Consider the following 23,404-nt stretch of genomic DNA (forward strand, 5'->3'; position numbering starts at 1 on the left):
CAGACTTTTAAACAAAATTTTTATGATGAGGAAATCCTAAAATTTCTGCATTTTAAAAATCCACTCCTATTACTTAAATTGTAAATAAAGTTCTATATTCTTTACATAGAAATTTTCTGTTTAGACGATCAATTCCTGAAGTTACCTGGCCATTAGAATCCATTAAGGATTTTTTTTTTTTTTTTTTTTTTTGAGACAGAGTTATGCTCTTGTTGCCCAGGCTGGAGTGCAATGGTGCGATCTCAGCTCACTGCAACCTCCAACTCCTGGGTTCATGTAATTCTCCTGCCTCAGGCTCCCCAGCAGCTGGGATTACAGGTGCCCACCACCATGTTCAGCTAACTTTGTATTTTTAGTAGATAGAGGGTTTCACCATGTTGGCCAGGCTGGTCTCAAACTCCTGACCTCAGCTGATCTGCCTACCTCAGCTTCCCAAACTGTTGGGATTACAGGAGTGAGCCACCATGCCTGGCCTAAGGGTCTTTTTTTAAAAAAGAAAATTCCCATACCTAAGACCGAAATCAAAATACCCACAGTCTGCAACTATTTACGTTACAGATAGTGCTTCAGATGATCCTGTGTGTGTTGAGTTTTGAAAACCACTGATTTACAATCTAAATCATGAAAAAGTTTTAATGGGACTGCTTACTCGGTAAAGTTGGAGTCATTTACCAAATGCAATATGGGAAACAGCTGAAAAACAAATGGGCAAGTCTAGAGTTGGAACATCTGAGGGCTGAGCACCTAATTTCTGTCAGATGGCAGGAAGAAGCAAGGCTGAGATATGGCCAAGTCACCAGGATCAAGAAAAGAAGAGAGAGGCATTAAAGCCTAAGTGGGTGAATGCCAGAGGCAACAGTCCGTGCAGGCATTGCTGGATTCAGAGTACATTTAAACAAAAGACCAGGTAACAAGCTAAATTATAAATCCAGCTCCTCCAAAGTGAAGTCTTTAGGCAAGATTCCTGGCATTCTCCTTGTGGCATGGGCCAGAGGTGGGAGGTACCGACCTCTTGAGATTGAAGTGGGCTGCTGTCTAGTTTCAATGGGTCTAGACAGATGTGGAATCCAGGGTCAGGCTAATCAACAAGAGTAAGTGCCTGATGTGGCATCCAGGAAGCAGTAAAAAATAATGTGAATTAATAAAATACCCAGTGATAAAATCAATAGAATTTGGTGATTGGAGAATAAAAATGAGGGAGGAATAGATGATTATACTTAGTTTCTGGTTTGGGTAACTATAAATAGTGGTGCCATTTATAATGGTAGAAATCCTGAAGGAATTTGGCAGGTTTGGTGAATAGGTGGACAAAAATTACTTTGATTTTGAGGTCTATGAGCCATCCCAATAGAGGGGTGCAGTAGGGAGGTGCATATATAGGCCTTCACCTCAGGAAAGAGGGCAGGACGAGGAATTCCGCTGGCCTCTAGATAGTTTAGACAAAATTCCCAGGGAAAGGTGAAGAATAAGTAGTGAGAACGGGGTCTGGGAGATAACTCTTTAAGGATAGGGAAGATGACATGTTGTCCATAAGGAGACAAGAAGTCATAAGAGAAACGTAACTGTAAAGATAGCAGCATTTATTGAGCTTTACTTAGTAATGGTATGGTTCCAAACTATGCTAAGTGGTTTTATGTGAACTATCCCCACACTCTTTGTAACCACCCTATGCAGGTAGGGACATATGAGGAAATCAAGGTTGAGTTACACCAGGTGACTGTAGAAAGAGTAGGAGGCAGAATAGGAACATCATAAGAGAGCAGGATATCATATAGCCAAGGGACAGTAAGCCAGCACACCAGGGAATGGGAGAGGTTGATAGAGTCAAGAGTAATCGAGAAGACCAGTGTCATAAGGCACATATTCTAGCAGATTTTACTTTACAAAGATATGGTCTCTGTGAATAGCTAATTAATGCCTTTTTCTTATGTGGGAGTTCACTGGCATTGACTGATAGAGTTCTAAAGTGTTAAAGTATTGATAAATGAAATTAGCTTGAAAAGAAAACAAAGTTTTACCCTGAAATCTGTATAAAAGAACTGATAACCACCAAAAAATATAAACATTAAAATAAACAAGATGAGACATGTGGTTTCATAGCATGGCTCTTCCTTTATGTCTTTGAGATATATGGCAATTCACTTAACTTTTCTGAGCTTCAGTGACCTCAAATTTAATATGTGTTTCATAAGAGTATATGTTTATACAGGGAGATGAAAGAATTTGAATAAACTTGTTTGAATAAACTTTTTTCAAAACTAAGAACTAAATATTATAAAGATAGTTAAGAGCATAGACTCTAAAGCCATCCTCTGCACTTGCTAGCTAAATGATTTAGCCTCCCTTTGCCTCATTTGTCTCATCTCTAAAATAGGGATAATAATAGTATCTACTTCATAGTGTGTCATGCTCATTAGCTATTGCCAAATAATGCTGCTTAGCAAATCATCCCCAAACTCAAAGCAACAATAATTTATTCTTACAAATCTAAGCATTGGGCCAGCTTGGCCCCAAGTGTTTCCTATGTCCTCCTGAGATTAGTGATGTAGACACATGTTCTTTCATGGCAATGGCTGAAGTATAAGAGAGCAAGCCCCATCAAGGAAGCACTTATCAGACTCAGAGTATCTGCTTATATCCCATTGGCCAATGCAAAACACGTGACCAAGCCCAGCGTCAAGAGATGGGAAATACATACCTCCCAGAAGAGGTTATAACAAAGCTATGGACATAGAAAACAGGGAAGAATTGGGACTGATAATTACATCTACCATGGTTGTTTTGAGAATTATATGAGTTAATATGTGAAAAGCACATAAGAACAGTGCTAGGTCTATTGTAAGCACTATTAATGTTTGTTTTAATTTGCTATTCCTATTATAATTCTTCATAAATTAATTTATAGCTTAACGTCATGTACATCAAAACCTCAATCTGATGACAATAATTTGGAACCTAACACATGGTAATCTCAAAGCAGTAACAAGAAGGTCCCAACCTTATTATATAGTAGAACATAATATTATACAAGAATAAAAAATACTGGTTAATGAAAGAAAGGAGAGACAAAAAAATAAATCTCATGCTATAAGAAAATAATATGTCAACATAAACTTTTCAAAATGAAATAAAGGGCAAGCATTCTGAGTAATAAACACAACATTTGAATAAATGTGTTGATATGTGGTGCATAATTGTGTAGATTTCAAGGTAAATCCCTGTTTTCTTTTCAAGATCATTTGTACTTATCAATACTTTGACACTTTGGATCTGTATCTTTGTTAATACCAGTGAATTCACAGATAAGAAAAAAGCAATAGTTAGCTATTCCCAGACACCTTATCCTAAAAAAATTGATCCACCTCTTATAGCACATGCCAAAAGAAAAACATATCTAGCTGAAATTGGAAATCTAAATGAAAAAATATTAAATTAAGGAAACCCAACAGAAAACTTAATTGAAAGATATGTGGGTAAACTGTTCTATTTTCAGTTTCTAAATGATACAGAAATTTCAATAGCACATGATTGATTATAAAATACATTAAACGGACTATTAAATCAGAAGTCTTAACTGAGGTGCCAAGATTCAGTGCTGTGATTTTCCAAAGAAGTGTGCCAGAACAAGGTGCCAATTTTCAAAGATTATTAAAAACCAGTTGGACAACTCTTAAAATTCCTACCCATATCAAGGTAATAAAAGGGTCACATCACAGAAGATTTATGAGAGACATTTTTTAAAAGTTGATGTGCCCTGAGTACACCTACACTTGCCTACATAGTCCAAGATGAAAGGTGCTGACCTGACCCATAAAATTCAGGTGGCATCTGGCTTCTGCCTAGGAAAGCCTCAGGACTGGCTGCTGCTGAAGCATAGGAAGGGAGGAGGTTATAGAAGCTGGCTAGCTCTCCGCGAGTTTGTTGGGGTGAAGGATACTTGAGTATTTCCTGGAAACCAGGTGTGGGCCACATATGAAAAAAGCTGGCCTGGGGTTGCCCTCGGTCCTGTGCAGGAGGGCTTCTTGCAGTCATGAACAACCCTCTATAAAGAGAATCAAGGGTAGTTCTCCACTCTAAGGGGCTGACTCCACAGAATATACTTGGAGATACCTTGTCCCATTTCAAGGGAACTGTAGATAGGAGATCCTCAGAGGTTGGTGGGGAGCCTATATTCAAAAGATCACCTTTGTACACCTACCAGCCCCAGACTGCACCATACTGGTCATTTAAGAACTTTTGTCTCTGTCTGCACATTGATCCTGGAGGAGGAGAAGTTCAAGTTAACAAGCTAGGAAATACTAGGAAAGCCTCAGGACTGGCTGCTGATGAACCAGAGGAAGAGAGGCAGTTACAGAAGCTGGCTGGCTCCTCATGAGGCTGTCAAGCTAGGGAATGAGGAGGAGCAATACTAGGCAGAGAAAGGGAGACATACTCTAGTTGTCCACACTGAAGTAGTGCTGACCTGGGAAAAGGACAAAAGATTTACTTTAACCAAACTCTACAGTTTTTACAAAATGTCTTTTTTGACATCCGAATTCTAAATTGAGATCAGGTTTTGTGATGTTCAGCACTCATGAGATCATTTGTTGGGTAAGTGACTCCAGAAGTCTCAGAGGTCAGAGAAGTCAGGCCCACAGAATTCAGTGTGACATTGAGAAATAAAAACAAAGTTGCTTGAGTAACTGGTTGTGCTTGTTCAGTGTAACAATTAGATATAAAATTTTTAGTTGTATGAAAATTAATTTAAAAACTAAACCTAAAAAAGAAAATAAAGTAGAAAAATATTTCCAGGAAATTAACAGAGTTGAATATGCATTTCATTAAAAAATTCATTTAAATTTATAAGAAAAATATCTTAACCACCAATAATAAATATGTAAAGAGCTTGAGCAAACAATTAATGCAAATAGAAATGCATAAAAAAGTAAAAATATGTATCTTATTATGACTAAAGAAATATAAAATAAGCAAATTTATGGCATATACTTATATCTACTAAGTTAGTAGAAATAATGGTGTATGATATGTAATAGTGGTAATATTGGAGTGAAACTGATAATTTACTGAGAACATTGGTTTGATACAGTCCTTTTAAAAATAACATAGCAATAATCACAAAGAATACAAACATGTCTACACATTAGCTTAGTAATGATATCCTTTGACATTTACCTCAAGAAAATGATTCAGCGGAATTCAAAGGTATATTCATGAATGTGGTCGTTACTGTACCATCTATAACAGAAACTACAGAAATAACCTTAATATTTGGTAAACATTAAGAAGGAAAAAAAAAGAAGTAACCTTAATATTAAATAATAGGAAATGAATGAATTTGATGTGATGCTATGACCATTAGAAGTGATCATTTTGAATAAAAAACCTAACATATGCTTATAATGTAATACATGTGGAAACTGAAAAAGATATTTTGTATATCAGAACTATAACATATATTAAATATATGCTAATTATGTAAGACATATGTATTTATTTCTACATAAGATATATATAGTTTCAAATTGGTAATTTTGAATAATTGACAGAGACAGTGTTCAACAGAATAGTGGATGGTATAAAAGTAAGGAAACGATAATAAAATTCACTGGGTGGGGAAAGTTTGTTTCACAGGACACGGAGAAAAGGGAAAGCTGAGAATTCTAAATCTGATGTGGTTTCATGGCCCAGCTCTCTATTTTATTTCTTTGAGATACACGGCGATTCACTTTACTTTTCTGAACTTCAGTGACCTCAAGTAAATATAAAGAGTTACTGAATTCCAGCCCTAAAATCATATTCTTTGATTTCCTTTTATATTCCTTTCTCTCCCCTTAATAAAGCAAAGTGCAGGATTTCTAGGGCAGAAGCCAGTTGGACTCCAGTTACATTGATGAAGTCAGAGAGATTTCAAACAGAAGCCAACTGAGAAATTGATCTTTTCAAAGACTAACACACCATAGTCTCATGGTAAAAGGACATATATGTATTCACTTACATTTACATACCTTGTTTTGTTAACAGAAACCTTCACATTTTGTAAAGCTATTACTTATTTCCTTAATTGAAAAATAAAAGGGTTGTTGAAGACCAGGTTCAAATTCTAGTTCGAATTAGATAGTATGTTTAGAAGAAAGGGAAGCTGTATTTCCCTTCAGAATGATCTGGAGACCTGGTTCAAGATTCAAATTCCTGGACTTGCTGGAGTTCCACATCATGAGTTGGTGGTACAGGTGGTTGGTCAACAGCCCAAGCTCACTTCTTTCTCTTTCCGTCCCTGCTCTGCATCTCCTGAGGCCTTCGGATCCAAAGGCATACATAACCTAACCACATGTCCAAACTTTCCTACCACCCCACCATCCCTGCCCCAGACAGTCCTTTCTTGTTCTCTTCTTGATCCAGGGAGCAGACAATAGCTGTGTGGTCCCTCTCAGGGGGACAGACCTGGAAGAGGGAACTGTGTATAAAATATTGGAGTCTCAGATATTGAAAATGTGATTTTGAAGGGGGCATGTGTACTCTGTGCTCTTTGTCCTCTGTGGAGAAACAGGACTGGAGGAGGGACAGAAAGTAGCCCCTCTAAAGGGTGGGACATGGGGCGAGTGTCTCTCTTGCCCAAGTCTAAAGTCCTGTTCCTGGATTCTTAATTGATTAACCTGTTTAATTGCTTAACCTCCTACTTAGCTCCATTTTAACCACCCTTAGGCTCAGTTTCACTTTCGGCCTCCTAATCTCTCAAAATGAAAAATCTTTGCTCATGCCTTTCCTCTACTTTCATTCCTGTCAGAACAGTGGGTGATCATTTCCTTTATTAACTTATGCAGGCAGGCCTTTCTGCTACGCATTCACCCAGTGCAGCCACACCCTTCCCAAACTCTCTCAATCAATTTCTGAGATACGCTTCTGTCTTCACTTTGTTCTTTTCTTCCTCCTACCTTGCCCTTCATTCTCCTATTTCCATTTAAGGTCCACCATGAGTCAGTCATTGGAGATAAATACAGCAGGACAGAAGACAGACATGGCCCATGCCTTCATGGACACCAATACTGGATATTGGGTGATTAGAAACAATTCTGATGAGTGCTGTGAAGGTGACGTATATAGTTCTATGAGAGTCTAAAACAGGATCTTAATGTAATGTGGGAGCAATTGCATCTCAACTTTAGGTAAACAACTCTATTTCCTTTACTTTGGTTTCCATGCTGCTGTGTGTTCCTTGATTTAATGCTACTCAATCACAGCTGGGTCTTCCTTGCTACTTAATGATTTTGAAGGTTCGCTCTCATAGCTTTAGAAAGAACTAAAGAAAGGCTAAGGCGGGGGGCAGTGGCTCACCCCTATAATCGCAGCACTTTGGAAGGCCAAGGTGGGCGGATCACCTGAGGTCAGGAGTTTGAGACCAGCCTGACCAACATGGAGAAACCCTGTCTCTACTAAAAATACAAAATTATCTGGGTGTGGTGGTGCATGCCTGTAATCTCAGCTACTCGGGAGGCTGAGGCAGGAGAATCGCTTGAACCCGGGAGGCAGAGGTTGCAGTGAGCCGAGATCACACCATTGCACTCCAGCCTGAGCACCAAGAGCTAAACTTCATCTTAAAAAAGAAAAAGAAGAAAGGCTAAAATGTAATCAACGTAAGATAGGCTGTGATGTAATTCATGCTTATATGCATGTGCTAATCTCATACCAAAAGCATATAGCTAAATTTAATAAAGAAAACACATAGATTTGTTTTTCACTTCATTTTGGAGCCTTGCTACTCTGAGCTTCTATCTATGCTTAGTGAAATATCTCCTAAGAATCATCACATCTGTTTGTCTTGATTTATTTCATACAAATTGACCTTTTGTTAGTATTCATAGTACAAGGAAAATAAAAAGCAGTTACCTTCAATAGTGTATTAGTCTGTTCTCACGCTGCTATAAAGAAATACCCAAGACTGGGTAATTTATAAAAGAAAGAGATTTAATTGACTCACAGTTCCACATGGATGGGGAGGCCTCAGGAAACTTACAATCATGGTGGAACAGAAAGGAGAAGCAAGGACCTTCTTCACTTGGCGGCAAGAGAGAGAAGAGTGAAGAGCGAAGGGGAAAGAGTCCTTGATTAAACCATCAGATCTCATGAGAACTCACTCCCTATCACGAGAACAACATGAGGAAACCGCTCCTATGATCCAGTCACCTCCCACCAGGCTCTCTCCCTAGACACGTGGGGATTATGGGGATTACAATTCAAGATGAGATTTGTGTGGGGACACAGCCAAACCATATCAAATAGAAAGTGCAATCTGTCTGGCTACTGAAAAGATATATCCATTACCAAATAATAAACTGGCATTCTGATTTGCTTTTGTTTTTTAGAGATAGGGTCTCACTCTGTCACTCAGGCTGGAAAGCAATGGCACAATCACAGCTCACTGAAACCTGGAAATCCTGGGCTCAAGTGATCCTCCCACCTTGGCCTCCTGAAGCACTGGGATTATAGGCGTGAGCCACCACACTGGGCCCCATTCTGACTTTTAAAATCACTTTCTTATTGTTTTAGTTAGTGTAAATTGCTTACACATACATTTTTTTTTACCCACTCATGCTTATATGAAATAATACAATAGAGTTAGAGCTTCTGACCCTAAAATACTAAGAATGTATCATGAATCCATGCTAATATTACTGACCTGTAAAACTAGCATGAGCTGTTAAGTTTTAGGTTTACTCTGAAATTGCTTCTTCTAAAACTGTATCAACTATGGATACTAAGAAAGAAGAGAATGAGGAGTGGGGAGGAGGAGGAAGAGGGAAAAAAGGAAGAGGGAGGAGGAGGGAGAAGAGGAGGAGGATAACTAAAGAGAGTTTCTAAGTAATGAAAAGAAGTTGTGCCTAACTTTGCTCCACATATAATTTAAAACATCAAGATACTGTGCCATCATAAGTATAAGGAAATTCAGCTAAGTGCAGATTTTTCCATTATAACCACTTTAATGCTTTTTTGAAATATCAAATATCAAAAATTTAATTTTCCCTTCAAGATTTGTAACATCTTGTCTTTTTTTTTTTTTTTTTTTTGGCTTTGTCTCCCATGCAAACTTGGTTGTAAATTCTTCCCATCTCTGTGTGCAGACCCTTTGCAAAACTCCTCCCATCAGGAGAAGGCATTTATTTTTCCATTTCTTGAATCTGGGCTTGACCATTTGACTCATTTTGGCTGATGGGACATGAGTAAACTTGCAAGTAGAGGCTTAAAACATGCTTGTACTTTGAGATTTGGCTTCTCTGTTTTTGTGTTTCAGAATCTGGAGACAACTGTGGGTAGAAACCAGGACTAGCCTATGGGAAGATAAGAGACAACATGAGGCATAGATGAGCTGTCCCTTGTCTCAGAGATGAGGCTCATTAGGCCTAGCCAGCCTGCTAATGGCTATGAATGAAGCCACCCCAGATCATCATCCCAGCTGAGTCACTAGGTGACCAGAGAGATTTAGCAAGTTGGCCCAGGGTAGAAGAATTGCCCTGCTTACTCACAGAATCACCATATAAACTGGTGGTTGTTTTATGCTACCCAGCTTGGGTGGGGTTGTTACTCAGTACCGTCCTCCTTCTGAGTGGGAAGTTTGGCTCTGGCTGTGCCCAGGTTACGACACCGACATCATATCTGACAGCAAAGGGTCAGCATCGGTGGAGGCTCGTCCTAAAGGAGGAGCCTCCTGAGGTGAGAATGGGAAGATCAGTGAGAACTGATTCCAGGGACCAGAGTGAGGAGAAAATAGAGTGGAATAGTTTCTTTGAAAGTAGATGCAAAACTCCTTTGAAAGAAGATGCAAAAAGAAGAACTTGTAAGACAAATGAAAAATCACATCCAGAGAAAAGGCTTCTGGGAATGGAAGTAATAACATACTGAACTGGGAAGAAAGTTTGTTCTGATCTTTGTAAAATAATAAAATGGTTCTTTTAGAAAGAGATTCCTTTAATATGATATATACGGAGTTTCAGCCCACATCTGCCACATGGTGGCTATTTAGTAAATATTTGTGGAAAAGAAGTGAATTCAGTGGACATGTTTCTACTGGGATACTCCAAGATTAGTAATAGTATATTGTGCAATAGTCTCCATTTAAAGATATTGTATATCATATTTATTTGAGTTGGAAACACTAGGCAGTCTTCGTAATATCTTGCTTTGAGAGAGTTCAAATTACCATATCACCTTTTTCCCCCCAGAGAACACTAATTGGGCATAGGGAATGAGATGCGGTTGTAAAAGCATCATTCACAGTACCTGGCAAGATGTGATGTGCTCATTGTACCTCTAACAAGTATCGAATGGCTTGTTGGTGCCAGGGACTGTTTTCTTTGTGTTATGTATGTATTAACACATTTAATCCTTGCATTAGCCCTAGGAGTAGGTAATATCTTTACCTCCAGTTTATAATGAAGGGATCTCAGCCAGAGGGAAGTTATTTACACAGCTAATGTATTGGAATAGGGATTTGAACCCAGTCAGTGTGGCTTCCAAGCCACTCCTCAAAAACCAACAATTTTTTAGTATTTCTTATTTCAGGAATTTGCTAGAGTTTTAATGAGTAAAAGTCAAATCATTCAATTCTCATAATTTCTCTCTAAGATACTATTGCTATTTGCACTTTACAGCAGATGCTGAAAATGTGCTGGTTGTGTGCCCTGCCTTTTTCTTTTTGTCCCTTGCCCATATTTGCCCTCTCTGTTCATGATTCTGCGGTGACTGAGAGTCTGTCTCCCAGGATGCCCAGCCTCGATCTTTGCACACTCTCACCTGAGCTGCCTGGCGCCATCCTGTGTGGTTTCCGGCTTGGGCCCATTGCTCTGTGGTGATCGAGCCTATCCCTTTTTGCTACCTACAGGCCTGGCCAGGCCTAGCGGCAGGAGTGTATTTATGTAACATAGGAAGACCCCACCCAGACTCATTAAACCTGGAAACAGCTGGTAACTATTTCCATATATCTGCTTCAGGATAAGCAAAGGCAGGCTAGGAATTGTTATATGACTTTCTTGAAGTACATAGCAAATCATTGCCTAAGTGATAATAAAAGTCTGGGCCTCTTGCCTTGGCTTCCATGCTTGCTTTTTCATTATGTCATTGTCTTGATTATTATTATTTTAAAGTATGTGTCTTCCTCCTTGTTTTATAAATTAACCAGAAGAGTTTAATCTAGAAAAATTTTTAAAACACAACATTGTATAGGTAAATTATTAGGTCAGTTCTTACACTTAGTTCAGAAGGAATTTAATTTTCAAAAAGCAAGTTGACATCACACACCGGGGCCTATCATGGGGAGGGGGGAGGGGGGAGGGATTGCATTACGAGTTATACCTGATATAAATGATGAATTGATGGGTGCTGACGAGTTGATGGGTGCAGCACACCAACATGGCACAAGTATACATATGTAACAAACCTACATGTTATGCACATGTACCCTAGAACTTAAAGTATAATAAAAAAAAAATTAAAAACAACAACAACAAAAAGCAAGTTGAATTTTCAAGGAATATTCTTTCTATGATGATGAAAGTCTTGGGGGGTACCCCTCCTTCCCTTCTCTGTTCCTTCCCTCACCCCAGCCTCTTAGGAACCATTTAATCTTAAATCACTGGGTCAACTGAACCAATAAGGCTGTGGTTTGGCAATACTAAAACAAAAGCAGATGTTTTAGAACATTTCTTGTCCAAAAGAGGGAATTCTTATTTCATCGATAAGGTTTTAGAGATACTTTTTAAAACAGCATTTCATATTTTAAAATGTGGCTTGTCAAATTTTTATATTAAAATAATCTCATGAGAAATATGTTGATTACTTCATTGATTTAAACATTATTGCAATTGATATAATTTCCTTTTAATATCAAAGATCTGGCTCATAGAAATAAATTTATGGGAAATGTTTCCCCTTGTGATTATCTTGTGTTTTCTTGCCACAATAAATAAGAAAACAGATTTTCTGCAGATGTTTCTATCAGCATATTTAGTATTCTGAGCCATAAAGTCTGACTTAAGTTTAATTAAAAATATCCACCTTAAAAACTCTTGGGAATAAACTGAATGTATTTCTTCTGTTTCTTTCAGTTTAATGCCACACAGAAACTAGTTTTGTAACTTTCATGAATTTATTTTTGTGTGAAATCATTTAAGAAACCTGTACTTTCTTTATGAGGGTATGTTAATAGTTTTAGCAAAAAAATTTACATGTAAATATACATTTAAATATATAGTCTCTCTTTGGGGAATCATCCAATTACGTGTATTTGAATTTAAAATAAAATAATCAATAATTATATGTGTATTGCTAGTGGGATGGGAGCTTTTCAATTTCATAAACTATTAAGTGGAACATTTTGATTTTGGTTAATTATTCTTTCTTTTGCACTGCTGTCAACTTTGATGATGTTTGAAATGAAAGAATTTTTTTGCTCAAACCTTGTGAAACAGTAAAAGACCAAAGTGCTAGGAAAATAAGTAAATTCTTTGTGATGCTTGAAGCCTTCTTAATTCAAGACTGGATAGGGAATGGTAAGCAAATGTTTTAAATAATTCTAGGTTATATAGGAAAAGATAAAATTGAAAGAATACTGTAGATGGAAAGATAAAAATGTGATAGCTGTCTTATTATACATTTTGAAACATGTTTTATTTAAATAACTTTCAATAAAAGCATAACACTTTCATATACTATTTTAGTTTTAACATTTCTACATCATGTCTATCAGTTGCATTTTGTAAACCAATGTTATTTTCAGGAAATAGCTAGAGGAATCTATTTTATAGGGTATATATTGTATTGCAATTTCTTTTAAGGATTCATGTTGTTGACCTAATTCTTTGATTGAGAAGTAACAAACAACTAGTTGAATCTGGTCTCACTGGGAACTGTATTTTGGAGCAAATAATTAGAACAAGTTTTAACAAAGGGTATTTGCCTACCACCCACTCAGTCCCTATTCCAGTTAAGACATGCATTAAAAGAATATATAATAACACATCAAAAGCACTAAGAACATAGGAAAACTCTGCATCAACACTGCCCAATTTACTGCTTTCCCACACAGGATATAGTTTGTCTTACAAAGTTTCAGACAAGTGCACGAGTTTTCTTCTATGTATATTTTTATTAACCTAATATAAAAGTCAATCCTCTTGCAAAATGACATCAGAATATTTTACTACTTACTGAGGTCTGTAATTATTTGACTTTCCTCCAATCCATTTTCTATAATCAGCAATTACATTTTTTAAAAAATCATATATTTGACCATGCATCAGCTCTGCCCTTTATTTTCTCCATGTTTCTTTTCTTCACAATGTTTATTTCAGTTTATAAAGATAGCGTAGGTATTTGATTAATTCCTGTCCTTACTCATCCCCGCCAGCACACACACTAGAGTAAGGACTAGGTCAGTTTTTGTTCACCATTCTAGTCCCAGGGCCTAATACCATGCTTGTTCAATAGCAAGTGCTTCATAAATATTAGCTGAATCAAAAGGGACCATGGAAATTGATGTTGCATGAAACAGAGTCCTTCCTACATTGTCTAAGTATTTTCAGCAAATATGAAAGTTCTGGCATGTTTCTTATTGCTTCTTAGCTTCTAAAAATGCCTCATTGAATAACCCCACTATCCCACTTTTGGAAATGAAAGTTTAGTTGGGAAAGTCTTGTTGCTATTTCTTGCTGCTAAATTCTACCAAATGTCTGGCTGAAAAATGATTGCTGTTGCCTTTCACAAGAACACTAAAATAACATAACTCTTGTATTCATTATTTTTTTCTTCTATTTCTATTCGACAAACATTTAAGAAGTATGTCACACCACCCACTAGAATAAAGGATAATAGAGTTTTGACCATTTAGCCAAGTCCTCTTTCACCAATGGCAATATTGTAGCAAAATGCAATTACACTTTGGCCCACAGGCCACCTTCCCTGATCAGAGGTTGTCTTGCCTTGGAGAACTGTTTTTCCTTTCCAGAAAGGGTGGTTTTAAGAGTTAATGTGCAATTTTCCTGGTACAGCAGATGTTCTTTTCTCTTTAGGAATGTGGAGCCCATGTGGAAAAATAAAACAAAACCTACCACCCACATGGCAGAATTTCCATCTCCCTCTGGAAGCTTACAGTGAAGTTCTGTTCAAATCAGCTTCAGTGGAAGACAATGCATTTGCTTCCTATTGCACACCTTACCAAGCAAGTTGCTAAGGGCTAACCCCAAGAGACAAGGTTTTCGTTGGGAATGTCAACCCTAACAAAGAGGATGGAAGCTGGAAGCCTGCTTGGGTGGCTGGCTGGAGAGTGCTCCTTCCTGCCAAAGGTGAATATCAGCATCATAAACAGACCTGAGAGAGTGGTTGAGAAGGGGAAAGGGCTTAAGGAGTGCTTCTCCACACATCGCACAGCTCTAGAGATTGGAGAGTTGCTGGAGTTAATGGAGGAAGTAAAACCAAAACAAAACAAAACAAAACAAAACAAACCAGAATGTGAAAACTTCAATAACATGAAAGGAATGCAAATCTGGTAAGAGCAGATTTTAAAGAAGAGAGGTGTGAATGCCCATATAACCGCAGCAAACACCTTTGGCCTCATGTCAAAGTATGGTCAGATCCTGGGCATGAGTGGATTTCTCGCTCTTCTGGTAGTTTTGCTTCATATCTGAGAAAAGTTTGGTGCATCGGTGGGTTTTGTTTCTGTCTCCCAGCAGCAGAACCTGAAGTTTGGATGGGCTTCTCTAGGTATTCCTGTTCTTCCCTCAATCTTTGGCAGGCACTAAAACTTCGCTACCAAGGAGAGGATCTCTCAGGTCTCCTGCCCTGTCCCCAGTCTTCCCTCTGAGCACCTAAAGGAGGTTTGTGGAGCTAATGAATGGATAGGGACTCTCCTTGTGTTTGGGGCTCCTAGAGATTCTAAAGACTCATGCTAGCCAACCCTCAGTTTTTAATAATTTGTTACAATTTTTGCAGAGTTTTTCTTAACTGCTTTTGTGACTGTCACCTCTTCTTCCCATACTCTGCCAAAGGTAAACAGTTCATGTGTCCTATTTCTCCTGAGTGGCTTGGCACGCTTTGGAATGGAGTTCACCTGATTGCCTTGAGATGTAAGCTCTCAATTAAAATGACTATTTTACATAATAGATTATCCAGGTTTTTCTCATTGTTATATTGTGAGTGATGCTCTTTTTGCATATTTATACATCCTAAGTGGAAGTGTGGCCCTCTTCCTTCACTTCCATTTGATATTATCTTGCTCTCTGGGGAAACACACGAATTTGGTTCTTCCTAAACTGTACTCAATCTCCAACTAAAAGTGATAATCTCATCAGAAGATACTGATCTCCACAGCCCAAGATTCTCCACTTTGCATTTATTTTAAAGAAAGCACAGATGATATAGATTAATGTGTTTGTTTTTTTGTTTATTTCTTGTGTTAAGTAAAGTTTATGGCCCACTGGTAGGCAGTCAGTGTCAGCCAAGAAATCAAGAACTGATTCAGAAATTCGCATCCCCTCTTCATTTCTTATAGGAAAATGGCCTGGGAATTCTACAAACTCATGGTTTAATACAACCAAGGATGACTTAGTACAGCAAAATGAGTTACTAGGAATAATAAAATTTTGTTTTTCATGAGCCAAACTGGCATGGTTCTACTACAGTTAACTGAAGAATCTAATTTAGTGTTTTATAATGATGTCTGGTGAATATTTCCTGTAGCTATAATAGCTATCTATTGCTGCATAACAAATTACTCTAAAACTTAGTGTTTTAAAACAATAAACATGTATTCTGTCATACTTTCTGAGTACAAAATCCCAGCATGCCTTGGCTGGTTGCCTGTAGGTCAAGGTCTCTCAAGAAATTATGGTCTTTTGATTTTTTGATTTTGATTTTTTAATGTTGTTTCAAGACTTGCCTGAGGTGGAAGTTGGGAGAGATTGTAGCATGGGAACATTTTTGCTGTTCCCTTGAGATTTTAAGACTGCATCCTGGAATGACATTCCATCACTTCTGACATGTTCTGTTTGTTAGAAGAGAGTCAATAAGTATAGCCCTCATTCAACTGTGTAAATGAGAAGAGGTAGGATCATTAGGGGCCATCTTAAAGGCTGCCTGCTACACTAGCTGAATTCCTACTTTCAGTATTCCCATGTAGGTGGCTGCAATTGCCACTATTTTCAGGAAGAATCCTGTATTATCATTGCAAATGCAGTATTGTCTTGAGCTAATTATGGTTTAGATGTTCTGAGATATATGCACCTTTAATGAATGCATTTGTAGACTTGACCTTAAAATTTATTTATTGATCTTTTATTTTTGTGTATTTACTACCTTTTAACTATTTTTTAAAGGCATTTTCTTTTAAAAAATTCTTTGGTATAACTGGGATTCTCCCACTGATATGGTTTCGCTGTGTCTCCAATCAAATCGCACCTTGAATTGTAATAATCCCCACATGTCAATGGTGGGGCCAGATGGAGGTAGTTGAATCACTGGGGCAGTTTCCCCCATGCTTTTCTTGTGGTAGTGAGTAAGTCTCACGAGGTCTGATGGTTTTATAAATGGAAGTTCCCTTGAACAAGCTCTCTTGCCTTCCACCATGTAAGACATGTCTTTGCTCATTTGCCTTCTGCCATGATTGTGAGGCTTCCCCAGTCATGTGAAATAGTCAACTAAACCTTTTTCCTTTATAAACTACCCAGTCCCAGGTGTGTCTTTATTAGCAGTGTGAGAGCAAACTAATATACCCACACTTCCTTTGAAAAAGAGACCTGTAATGATTAAGAACAGGTGGCAAATAAATCAGATAGGGAATTTAATGCTGTATTCAGTTTAGAGACGAGAACAATAAACTATAGTTGACAGTTTGGACCCCAAACATCTTTTCCTCTAACTTTGAAAATATACTTGGTCAATATTAGCATGAAGTCCCTTCTTTTCCAATTCTAAAACTTTCTGGTTATAATCAGGCAATGTATCCCAGTTTCTTCTATGGATAAGAATTAAAGGAGACAGAATAAAGCCAAAGTAGATAGCAAAAAGAAATATCTAAGGGCTGATTTATTCACTTTCTCATTTTATAGATACAGAAAGTGAATCCCTGAAAGTCTCAGTTTCAAAGATATTCAAAGATATTTAAAGTGTTAATAGTCTAAACCCAAATCCATGCTATTCCCTTACAAAGATGTTCCTCATTTCAGTTAATGGCAAGATGCAGGTCTCAGCTGACACTCTCATTCACTACATATAATCCATCATGAAATCCTAAAGGACCACAGGCTACATTCTGAAATCCTGCAAAGTCTCTTTGCTGCTTCTGCTCTTGCACCTTTCTAATTTATTCTCCACAGAATGGGTACAAGAATTCTTTCAAAATGAAAATCTAATCACATCAATTCAATTCCTCTGAAATACTGCTGGCTTTATGACCAAAATCACTAAGAAGTCCCATTAGGTCCTGCAAGATCTGACTTCTCCTGTCCCTTCTGGAACCTCTATTCCCCTTACCTACTTTAAACTACTCTCATCCTTACTTTAAACCACTCCACTGGCTCAGGGCCTTTCCTTAAACTCTTCCATCTGCCTGGACCAGCCTTCCCTGCTCCCTACCCCACCTTATATCTCATATCTCTGGTTAGATAACACTTCCTCCAGGAAGCGTTCTTTAACCTCTCTCAAGTTCTTCTGCATTATAATGCCCTTATCAGATTTTTTAGTTACATTTTTATTTTGTGATTATGTGATTACCTCTTGCCTTCCCCATCAGACTGTTAGTGTTATGAGGGCAGGGATCATGAAAGCATTGCACACAATTATTGTTGCCAGTATCTGGCACAGAATTTGAGATATCGAAACACTTACGGAATATCTGAATGAATGAGTGTGCTTTACACTCAGGTCCCTTACCCTCTTGTCCGCTACTACTTCTACCGCATTTTGCTGCCTTTTCCTCTCTTCTAAACACTTCTATCTTTTACTTAAAAATGAAAGAAACAAAATAATTGTAACTTCACATTTAAAAATTTGGGGTGAATAATAATTGAAGTGACAAAAACTAAATTGGTCAAAATGAATTGTGTAAATAGAAAAACCAAGAACATGCATCTCAGTGCTAAAACATGCAGATGAACATAGAAGCACTGAGGGGAAAATTAAGGAATTTTCACCATTATCATGGTAAAATAAAAGTAGAGACTATATATTTGCCTATGTTGTGAGTTGGTTCAGTGAAGAGAGCAAGTTACCGGAAGACAGGAGCTAGAAAAAGAGCCCTAAGTCACACTACTGTTGGCAGCATACCTTGAAAGAGATGGGCAAATGGGGGCTTCTTTTTAGACTCTAAAATGCAATTCACGGACTGTAACTCTTTCCTAGCTAATTATGAAAAATGAATCATGTTGACATTTGACTATGGCATTTCCCCCCACCCGGCACCACCAAAAAGACCAGCTTCAAGTGAAGGAAAAAAATTTCAATGACCTACTAACCTAGTTAGATTGTTAGAGTCAGCCTTTGGCCACAAAATGACTTCCTGTGATTCACAGTCGGCTCTAAGTAAATGTTCTAAAACTCTTGGCAGTAGCTTTTTAAAAAATCACTTTTTTTTTGCAAATGGTAAGCAGACCTACCTTGAAAGTTATGAGTGAGATGCATGGAATTCTGCTGTTCCCTGTAGAAGAGGCAAATAGAAAAGACTGCCAGAAAACACTGAAGCACCGGCAAAGAATGATCTAAAGCCCTCTTTCAGGAAATCTCCACACCTGAGTGGAGATGTGTGCTTTCACTAACATCCTGAGTAGGACTCTGTTCTTTTAAGTCTGATGAGTGAAAAGCTCACCTAAACCTTATCTGATTGTGTAATACCTATTAAGCATGATCACTCTAACAAGAAATTGCCTTATACAATTATTCACAGGTACTAGTTCAATATCTTTTGGATTTTTTTTTTTTTTTTACATGAACTGCCTTTATGTGAAATACCCCATTTGTAAGAAGTCCTTACAAAGTATAAACAACCATTTGTAGTTACAAAAATTATGTGCATGGACTTGAACAGCTCCCACCAGGATAAAACAATAGGGACCAGATTTATCATTTTAAGCAACAATTAGAAAAACAAAGTATGTAAAACACTGTTTTTCAGATTTTGAACACCAGGCAGCACAGGACAGTGATTCCTGAGAGAAAAGAAAGGAATGTGGCAAATGAAAAGTTGTCTTTCTATTTGCATAGATGAAAAGAGTATCGCTGAGAGAGAATATAGCATCAGAGCAGGGGCCAGAGGGTGTAAAGAATGCAGCATGGTACAGGAGAAAGGGCAATCCTTAAACTCCAGCATCAGCAAGACTTGTCCTTCAAGCTCAGCTCTTCCATTTACCCAATACACACAGCAGGCATTCAAAAATAGAAGAGAATGTTTACCAGATAACACACTTGAGGCAAAAATTGTCATTGAAGGATAGAATAATGAATTCAGAAATAAAGAGAAAAGGTTGTGGAATAGGCTATTTTAGCTTAAATATTGCTTCGGCCCTATTCTCTCCTTTCCTTCCAGTACTTCAATTAAACAGATTTATACATTTTGACCGTGCTTTCTGCATCTCTTACTTTATGTTCTATTAATTCTATTTTTGTTTCTCTCTTTTTTTAAAGTTATACTTTAAGTTCTGGGATACATGTGCAGGACGCCCGGGTTTGTTACATAGGTATATGTGCGCCATGTTAGTTTGCTGCACCCATCAGCTCGTCATCTACATTAGGTATTTCTCCTAATGCTATCCCTCCCCTTGCCCCACATGCCCAGCGAGACTCCGGTGTGTGACGTTCCCCTCCATGTGTCCATATGTTCTCATTGTTCAATTCCCACTTATGAGTGAGAACATGTGGTGTTTGGTTTTCTGTTCCTGTGTTAGTTTGCTGAGAATGATGGTTTCTAGCTTCATCCATGTCCCTACAAAGGACATGAACTCATAGTTTTTTTTTTATGGCTGCATGGTATTCCATGGTGTGTATGTGCCACATTTTCTTTATGCAGTTTATCATTGATGGGTGTTTGTGTTGGTTCCAATTCTTTGCTATTGTAAATGGTGCTGTAATAAACATACAGGTGCATATGGTCTTTATAGTAGAATGATTTATAATCCTTTGGGTGTACACCCAGTAATGGAATTGCTGGGTCAAATGGTATTTCTAGTTCTAGATCCTTGAGAAATCGCCACACTGTCTTCCACAATGGTTGAACTAATTTACACTCCCACCAATAATGTAAAAGTGTTCCTATTCCTCCACATCCTCTCCGGCATCTTTTGTTTCCTGACTTTTTAATGATTGCCATTCTAACTGGCGTGAGATGGTATCTCACAGTGGTTTTGATTTGCATTTCTCTAATGACCAGTGATGATTTATTTTTTTCATATGTTTCTTGGCCACATAAATGTCTTCTTTTGAGAAGTGTCTGTTCATATACTTCGCCCACTTTTCAATGGGATTTTTTTTTCTTAAAATTTGCTTAAGTTCCTTGTAGATTCTGAATATTAGCCCTTTGTCACATAGGTAGATTGAAAAAATTTTCTCCCATTCTGTAGGGTGCCTGTTCACTCTGATGATAGTTTCTTTTGCTGTGCAGAAGCTTGATTTGATTAGATCCCATTTGTTCATTGTGGCTTCTGTTGCAATTGTTTTTGGTATTTTAGTGATGAAGTCTTTGCCAAGCCAATGTCCTGCATGGTATTGCCTAGGTTTTCTTCAGGGTTTTTATGGTTTTAGGTCTTACATTTAAGGCTTTAATTTATCTTCAGTTAATTTTTGTATAAGGTGTAAGGAAGGGGTCCAGTTTCCGTTTTCTGCATATGGGTAGCCAGTTTTCCCAACACCATTTATTAAATAGGAAATCCTTTTCCCATTGCTTGTTTTTGTTAGGTTTGTCAAAGATCAGATGGTTGTAGATGTGTGGCATTACTTCTGAGGTTTCTGTTCTGTTCTGTTGGGTTATATATCTATTTTGGTACCAGTACCATGCTGTTTTGGTTACTGTGGCCTTGTAGTATAGTTTGAAGTCAGGTAGCATGATGCCTCCAGCCTTTTTTTTTTTTTTTTTTTTTTTGCTTAGGATTGTCTTAGCTATATGGGCTCTTTTTTGGTTCCATATGAAATTTATAGAATTTTTTAATTCTGTGAAGAAAGCCAGTGGTAGTTTGATGGTAATAGCATTGAATCTATAAATTACTTTGGGCTGTATGGCCATTTTCACACTCTCGATTCTTTCTATCCATGAGCATGTAATGTTTTTTCATTTTGTTGCATCCTCTCTTATTTCCTTGAGCGGTGGTTTATAGTTGTCCTTGAAGAGGCCCTTCACATCCCTTGTAAGTTGTATTTCTAGGTATTTTATTCTCTTTGTAGCAATTGTGAATGGGAGTTCACTCATGATTTGGCTTTTTGTTTGTCTATTATTAGTGTATACGAATGCTTGTGATTTTTGCACATTGATTTTGTGTCCTGAGACTTTGCTTAAGTTGCTTATCAGCTTAAAGAATTTTTGGGCTGAGATGATGGAGTTTTCTAAATATACAATCATGTCATCTGCAAACAGAGACAATTTGACTTCTTCTCTTCCTATGTGAATACCCTTTATTTCTTTCTCTTGCCTGCTTGCTCTGGCTAGAATTTCCAATACTACATTGAATAGGAGTGGTGAGGGAAGGCATTCTTGTCTTGTGCCGATTTTCAAAAGGAATACTTCCAGCTTTTGTCCATTCAGTATGCTGTTGGCTGTGGGTTTGTCATAAATAGCTCTTATCATTTTGAGATATGTTCCATCAATACCTAGTTTATTGAGTGCTTTTAGCATGAAGGTTGTTGAATTTTTTTGAAGACCTTTTCTGCATCTATTGAGATGATGATGTGATTTTTGTCGTTGGTTCTGTTTATGTGATGGATTACACTTATTGATTTGTATATCAACCAGCCTTACATCTCAGGGATGAAGCTGACTTAATCATGGTGGATAAGCTTTTTAATGTGCCAGTATTTGGTTTGCCAGTATTTTATTGAGGATTTTTGCATCTATGTTCATCAGGAATATTGGCCTGGAATTTTCTTTTTTTTATTGTGTCTCTGCCAGGTTTTGGTATCAGGATGATGCTGGCCTCATAAAACAAGTTAGAGAGGAGTCTCTCTTTTTCTACTGTTTGGAATAGTTTCAGAAGGAATGGTACCAGCTCCTCTTTGTACCTCTGGTAGAATTCAGCTGTGAATCTGTCTGGTCCTGGGCTTTTTTTGGCTGGTAGGCTATTAATTACTGCCTCAATTTCAGAACTTGTAACTGGCCAATTCAGGGATTCGACTTCTTCCTGGTTTAGTCTTGGGAGGGTTTATGTGTCCAGGAATTTATCCATTTCTTCTAGATTTTCTAGTTTATTTGTGTAGAGGTGTTTATAGTATTCTCTGATGGTAGTTTGTATTTCTGTGGTATCAGTGGTGATATCTCCTTTATCATTTTTTATTGTGTCTATTTGATTCTTCTCTCTTTTCTTCTTTATTAGTCTGTCTATTTTGTTAATCTTTTCAAAAAACTGGCTCCTGTATTCATTGATTTTTTTCAAGGGTTTTTCATGTTTCTCTCTCCTTCAGTTCTGCTCTGATCTTAGTTATTTCTCGTCCTCTGTTAGCTTTTGAATTTATTTGCCCTTGCTTTTCTATTTCTTTTAATTGTGATGTTAGCGTGTCGATTTTAGATCTTTTCAGCTTTATCCTGTGGGCATTTAGTGCTATAAATTTCCCTCTAAACACTGCTTTAAATGTGTCCCAGAGATTCTGGTATGTTGTGTCTTTGTTCTCATCGATTCCAAAGAACTTATTTATTTCTGCTTAATTTCATTATTTACCCAGTAGTCATTCAGGAGCAGGTTATTCAGTTTCCATGTAGTTGTGTGGTTTTGAGTGAATTTCTTCATCCTGAGTTCTAATTTGATTGCAATGTGGTATAAGAGACTGTTTGTTATGATTTCTGTTGTTTTGCATTTGCTGAGGAGTGTTTTACTTCCAATTATGTAGTCAATTTTAGAATAAGTGCTATGTGGTGCTGAGAAGAATGTATATTCTGTTGATTTAGGGTGGAGAGTTATGTAGATGTCTATTAGGTCCATTTGGTTCAGAGCTGAATTCAAGTCCCGAATAGCCTTGTAAATTTTCTGTCTCATTGATCTGTCTAATATTGACAGTGGTTTGTTAAAGTGTGTCACTATTATTGTGTGGGAGTCTAAGTCTCTTTGTAGGCCTCTAAGGACTTGCTTTATAAATCTGGGTGCTCCTGTGTTGGGTGCATATGTATTTAGGATAGTTAGCTCTTCTTGCTGCATTGATCCCTTTACCACTATGTAATGCACTTCTTTGTCTT

This window comes from Trachypithecus francoisi, unplaced genomic scaffold, assembly GCF_009764315.1.
Source record: "Trachypithecus francoisi isolate TF-2019V2 unplaced genomic scaffold, Tfra_2.0 Lachesis_group1, whole genome shotgun sequence".
In the NCBI taxonomy this organism is placed as follows: domain Eukaryota; kingdom Metazoa; phylum Chordata; class Mammalia; order Primates; family Cercopithecidae; genus Trachypithecus; species Trachypithecus francoisi.